Genomic DNA, 6,756 nt, shown 5'->3' with positions numbered 1-6,756 from the left:
GCCGCGGCCTCGTCAGCAGCGGGGCCATGGGCGCAGAATGCCGCTAGATCCGCCGCCTGCGCCGCCTCACGGTGCTGGCGGGCATGCTGCTCCATTGCCTCCCGCCGCTGCTGACGGTGTGCACGCCACCGCTCTTCCCGGGCCGCGGGGTCGGTGTCGACCTGCGATTCCGGGACTGCAAGTGGAGGAGACGGCGGTGGAGGGAAGTGGCCAGCGCCGGGGCGGTTCGCCATTGCCACTGGTGGTGGCGGAGATGGCGGTGGAGCGACGAGGGCTGTGTTTGTTGCCAGCGGGGTGTGTGTTGGAGATATGCCCAAGAGGCAATAATAAAATGGTTATTATAATATATCTTTGTGTTTATGATAATGTTTACATACCATGCTATAATTGTATTAACCGAAACATTGATACATGTGTGTTATGTGAACAACAAGGAGTCCCTAGTAAGCCTCTTGTATAACTAGCTTGTTCATTAATAGATGATCATAGTTTCATGATCATGAACATTGGATGTTATTAATAACAAGGTTATGTCATTATGTGAATGATGTAATGGACACACCCAATTAAGCGTAGCATAAGATCACGTCATTAAGTTATTTGCTATAAGCTTTCGATACATAGTTACCTAGTCCTTTTGACCATGAGATCATGTAAATCACTTATACCAGAAAGGTACTTTGATTACATCAAACGCCACTGCGTAAATGGGTGGTTATAAAGGTGGGATTAAGTATCCGGAAAGTATGAGTTGAGGCATATGGATCAACAGTGGGATTTGTCCATCCCGATGACGGATAGATATACTCTGGGCCCTCTCGGTGGAATGTCGTCTAAATAGCTTGCAAGCATATGAATGGTTCATAAGAGACCACATACCACGGTACGAGTAAAGAGTACTTGTCAGGAGACGAGGTTGAACAAGGTATAGAGATACCGATGATCAAACCTCGGACAAGTAAAATATCGCGTGACAAAGGGAATCGGTATCGTATGTGAATGGTTCATTCGATCACTAAGTCATCGTTGAATATGTGGGAGCCATTATGGATCTCCAGATCCCGCTATTGGTTATTGGTCAGAGAGAGGTCTCAACCATGTCTACATAGTTCACGAACCGTAGGGTGACACACTTAAGGTTTGATGTCGTTTAAGTAGATATGGAATAAGGAATGGAGTTCGAAGTTTTGTTCGGAGTCTCGGATGGGATCCAGGACATCACGAGGAGGTCCGGAATGGTCCGGAGAATAAGATTCATATATAGGAAGTCATATTCCAAGTTTGGAAATGATCCGGTGCATTTATGGCAGGTTCTAGAAGGTTCTAGAAAAGTCCAGAAGAAATCACCATGGAAAGTGGAGTCCCGGAGGGACTCCACCTTGTATGGCCAGCCAACCCTAAAGGGGAGGAGTCCAAGGTGGACTCCCCAAGGGTGGCCGGCCAACCCCTCAAGGAAGGGGTGGGAGTCCCACCTTGAGTGGGATTCCCCCCTTGGGTAGGTTTTGTCCCTATGGAAGGTTTTGGTTTCGGGTCTTATTCGAAGACTTGGATACCAACACTTGGGGATTTCCACCTATATAATGAGGAGGAGAGGGAGGGGGCTGCCCACTCTTGGCCGCACCACCTAGGGCTTCCCATGGCCGGCGCCCTAGCCACCCCATCTCCCAAACCCTAGCCTCTCCTCCTCCACCACTTCTCCCGCATACGCTTAGGCGAAGCCTTGCTGGAGTTCTCCACCACCACCGCCACCACGCCGTCGTGCTGTCGGGATTCCGAGGAGGATCTACTACTTCCGCTGCCCGCTGGAACAGGGAGAAGGACGTCGTCTTCATCAACACCGAACGTGTGACCGAGTACGGAGGTGCTGCCCGATTGTGGCACCGTCAAGATCTTCTACGCGCTTTTGAAAGCGGCAAGTGATCGTCTACCGCAGCAACGAGAGCCTTCTCTTGTAGGCTTTGGAAATCTTCAAGGGTTAGTCTCGTTCATCCCCTCGTTGCTCCCATCTTCTAGATTGCATCTTGGCTTGGATTGCGTTCTCGCGGTAGGAATTTTTTTGTTTTCTATGCTATGTATCCCTACAGTGGTATCAGAGCCGTGTCTATGCATAGATGGTTGCACGAGTAGAACACAATGGTTTTGTGGGCGTTGATGCTTATGTTGTCTTTAGTTTGAGTACTTTGCATCTTTGTGGCATAGTGGGATGAAGCGGCTCGGGCTAACTTTACATGACCGCGTTCATGAGATTTGCTCCACGCTCGACATGCAACTTGTATTGCATAAGTGGCTTTGCGGGTGTCTGTCTCTCCTACTATAGTGAAGATTCAATTTACTCTTCTATTGACAACACTAGTATCACCGTTGTGGTTCATGTTCGTAGGTAGATTAGATCTTACTCGAAAACCCTAAACCACGTAAAATATGCAAACCAATTAGAGGCGTCTAACTTGTTTTTGCAGGGTTTGGTGATGTGATATGGCCATGATGTGATGATGAATATGTATGAGATGATCATTATTGTATTGTGGCAACCGGCAGGAGCCTTATGGTTGTCTTTATATTTCATGTTGAGTATTATTTCAAAGTAGTTGTAATAGTTGCTACATGCGGTAAACAACCATGAAGACGGTGCCATGGACCTTGACGCTACGCCGACGATGATGGAGATCATGCCCGTTGATGATGGAGATCATGTCCATGCTTTGGAGATGAAGATCAAAGGCGCAAAGACTAAAGGGCCATATCATATCACATATGAATTGCATGTGATGTTAATCCTTTATGCATCTTATTTTGCTTAGAACGCGACGGTAGCATTATAAGATGATCCCTCACATTAATATCAAGATAATAAAGTGTTCTCCCCTCGTATACACCGTTGATATAGTTCGTCGTTTCGAAGCATCTCGTGATGATCGGATGTGATAGACTCAACGTTCACATACAACGGGTGTAAGCCATGCTGCACACGCGAAATACTTGGGTTTGCTTGACGAGCCTAGCATGTACAGACATGGCCTTGGGACAACGGAAACCGAAAGGTTGAACACGAGTCATATGGATGATATGATCAACATGTTGATGTTCACCATTGAAGCTACATCATCTCACGTGATGATCGGTTTTGGTGTAGTGGATTTGGATCGTGTACCACTTAACAACTATGAGGGATGTTGTATTAAGTGGGAGTTCATTAGTAATTAGATTAAAACATGAACTAATTATCATAAACATAGTCTAAGTAGTATTTTGAATTAATTTGTAGTATTGGCATCCGTTTTTCTACCAAGCGCTAGTCTTGTAATTGAGATAGAAATACTGTTAAAATCTGACAAGAAACTTTACGGACTGGTACCGTATTGTTAAAGAATCAAGAAATGATTAAGTCCTATTGCAAACTTTTAGTAAACCTCACATTGTTGATTCAAAGAGCTATGATTTCAATTAGTACCTAAAGTTATCTTGTCTCCATGAAACTTGAAGTTCAAATCTGTTTGAAAAAGTAAGGAGCTGAAAATTTAGTTTTCAGAAATAAGCAAGGTATGAGATATATGTGATATCTAAGACCCTATTGCAAGATGATAGAATATAATATAGTGAGACTACATAAACTCATAAGTTTTATAGGAATGTACGAAGGTTGAAGACGCAAGGCGTCCCAATCCTCCAACTATTGGGGCACTAACGATATTCGCATATCCATGAAGTGATCGTCCTTAGTATGCACCGTTGCTAAAGACTCGTCGTTCCGGATACTAAGGTATAGATTCTACGTGTGCATACAACGGGTGCAAGCCAGATTTGCACATGCGAATACTGAGGTTAAACTTTACGGGCCTAGCATGTACAGACATGGTCTCGGAAAAGTCGTCATGATATGATGGATAAAATTATGAGTGAAATTGTTCATCATATTACAAAGTTACTAATAGTGAAATCTGAAACATTTGTCATATGATGATCAACTTCAAAGTAAGAACCTCAAGGTTATTGGTATTTGACCAACAAACCTAGAAGTTAATGATGTTAAAGTGTTTTTCTGAATAATGAGGAAAGCTAAAAGAGAAACTACAAAAGATATTTTGGCAGAAAGAAAAGAAAAGACTAGAAAGTCTAGCTCAGGTGTATATAAATGATATACATGTTATGGATGTATTCCTTGTTTGGTCACACAATGAAATTCTTGGGTATTTGTACCATATTGGTTGGTATGAAGTGTCATACAAAACAACGCAATACAAGAATACAATGGCCTAAGTGACTGACAAGGAATATGATAGGAATGCACGTCTGGAACAAAAATAAAGTGTTATTATGTTCGTCGTTGGCATTCTATCTAGCCCTTAGAATTTATAATAAAGAACTTAATAATTGTTATTATGCTCTGGTCAAATAAAAACAATGAGTTGTTCAAATTATGACATTACTCCATGTACGATAGATAAGTTATTATAAATCTTAATGGTGAAACACACATACATAACACTGACGCTAAAATGCCATAAGGCAAATGATTTGAATTCCACTTATTTGTGGAACCGCCATTTAGGTCATGTTAGAAAGGAACGCATGAAGGAACTCCATGCAAATGGAATTTTAGAGTCATTCGATTTTTGAATCTTTTGGCACTTGCAAATCTTTTCTAAAGAGAATGACTGAAATACCGTTCATAGGCCAAGAGTTGAACGGGAAACTAACTTAGTGGAAACATACATGATGATATATGTGGTTCACTGGGCATAGTTGTGTGCGGGAGATTCTTCTACTTCATGAAAACTTCCAACAATGAATTGAGTATATATATGTGGATATATTCGATAAGGAAGAAGTTTGAAACATTTGAATAGATTCAAATAAATTTCAGCATGAAGTGGAAATCATCGTAATAGAAAAGTCAAATATCTATGATTAGATCATAGTGGAAATATTTGAATTACGAGTTTTAGCGAACATCTAAGAGAGTTATGAAGTTGTTCTACAACTCACATTTCTTGGAGTATCATAGTGATGATGAAGTATCCGAGAGACGTATCCAAACCTTGTTGGATTAATGATGAGATAAAACAAAATGAAGCCATTATATTTTTGTGGATTATGCTTTAGAGACTACCGTTTTTACACTGAATAGAGCATCATCATGATCCGTTGAAATGACACCATACGAGTTATGGCATGGGTATGAACCCTAATAGTCCTTTCTTAAATTTGGGTATGCATAGCATAAGATAAATAAGTTTACAACCAAAATCGGATGAATGTCTTTGTTGGTTATCCCAAAGAATTGATTGGGAATTCTTTTTACTATAAAGTAAAAGACAAAAGTGTTTGTTAATGTTACTTGCTTATTTCCAAGAAATTGTTTTCTAGCGAAGTATTTGAGTGGGAGGACAATAGAACTTGATAAGGTTTATGAACCTGAGCATAATGATCAGAGTAGCGCAGCATTGGAATTGGTTCCGGAAGCGGTCACGATGATCATAGCTCTCATGACTACAAAGTGTTTTAGTCATGGAGATCGAAGTACATATTGAACCTTGTAGGTATGGTTTACTTTGTGATCAAATAAATGATTTGTGAACAAAGGATTGATTTTGAACAATGATAAATCAACTACAAACAAAGAAGTTATGATGGGCCCTGACTCCGTTAAAATAGCTATACGCCATGAAATCCAAGATAGATGAATACTTTTTGGAAGTAAATAAATCTATGAAATTGATAGACTTGGATGAAATGTCCTTAAAGAAGCTAGGCTTGTCGAAAAGTTGTTTACGACAAAGTTCAAAGAGTTGACTACGATAAGATTAGATCTTCCGTAGCAATAGTCTATATGGATTATTCTAGTAATCACTACATATTTCTTTTATGAGATCTGTTAGTAGGATGGCAAAATATATTACTTAACAGAAGTGTGTATTAAAGGTGTATACAAGATACAACCAAGAGTTTTGCTAGTCCGTAGAATACTAGATAGGAATACAAACTTCAATTGGATGAAGTGAGTATTGCGGAGTTGGAATCTTCACCGGATGAAATGATCAAAGAGTTATGATTTCATCAGAGATGATGAAGAGGCTTGCATTTGCAAGAAATTAAGTGGGAGCGCTGAGACATATTTGTAATACTTTATGTAGGTGACATATCGTTGATTATAAATAATGTAATTATATAATTGATTAAAAAGGTTTCATTGAGAATTAAACTTCAATGAAAGGATATGAACTGAAACATATTTAGTGTCAAGATCTATGAAGATGGATTGAAACACATAAAAGTTTTAGTTAAAAAATACATAGAATGAATATTGAAGTAGTTCAATATAAAGAAGGTGTTCTTTTCATGTGAAGGTTTTACAAGACTTGAGTGTATTTGACACTCAATGAGTAAAAACACATGAGTGATTTTAGATCACGAATAATATGTACAATATCAGATGTCCTATGCTCTAAATGGTTAGGAGCATATACCAGAATGATTCATGTGATGATCATTGGATAAACAGTAAGAATATCCCTGAGTACTTTAGAAGAACCAAGGATATATAGTTTTGTATGAGTAATGACAAACAAATCGCTGTAAGGTGTTGCACCGATATTAGTTTGGTCACATATAAAAATAAAATTTCAATCTCAAATTAGGCTAAGTGTTGTTTAAAAGGTAGCACAATGAGCTAGAATTTGTCTATGCTAGATTTAGATGAGTTCTAAATGTTGTGACGGATTCTACAAACGAAGGCAGAATATGTCATTGTTTTGA

This window comes from Lolium perenne, chromosome 7 (genome assembly GCF_019359855.2).
Source record: "Lolium perenne isolate Kyuss_39 chromosome 7, Kyuss_2.0, whole genome shotgun sequence".
NCBI classification, from domain to species: Eukaryota; Viridiplantae; Streptophyta; class Magnoliopsida; order Poales; family Poaceae; genus Lolium; species Lolium perenne.
The sequence above is the reverse complement of the archived record's forward strand: the minus strand, read 5'-3'. Positions refer to the sequence as shown.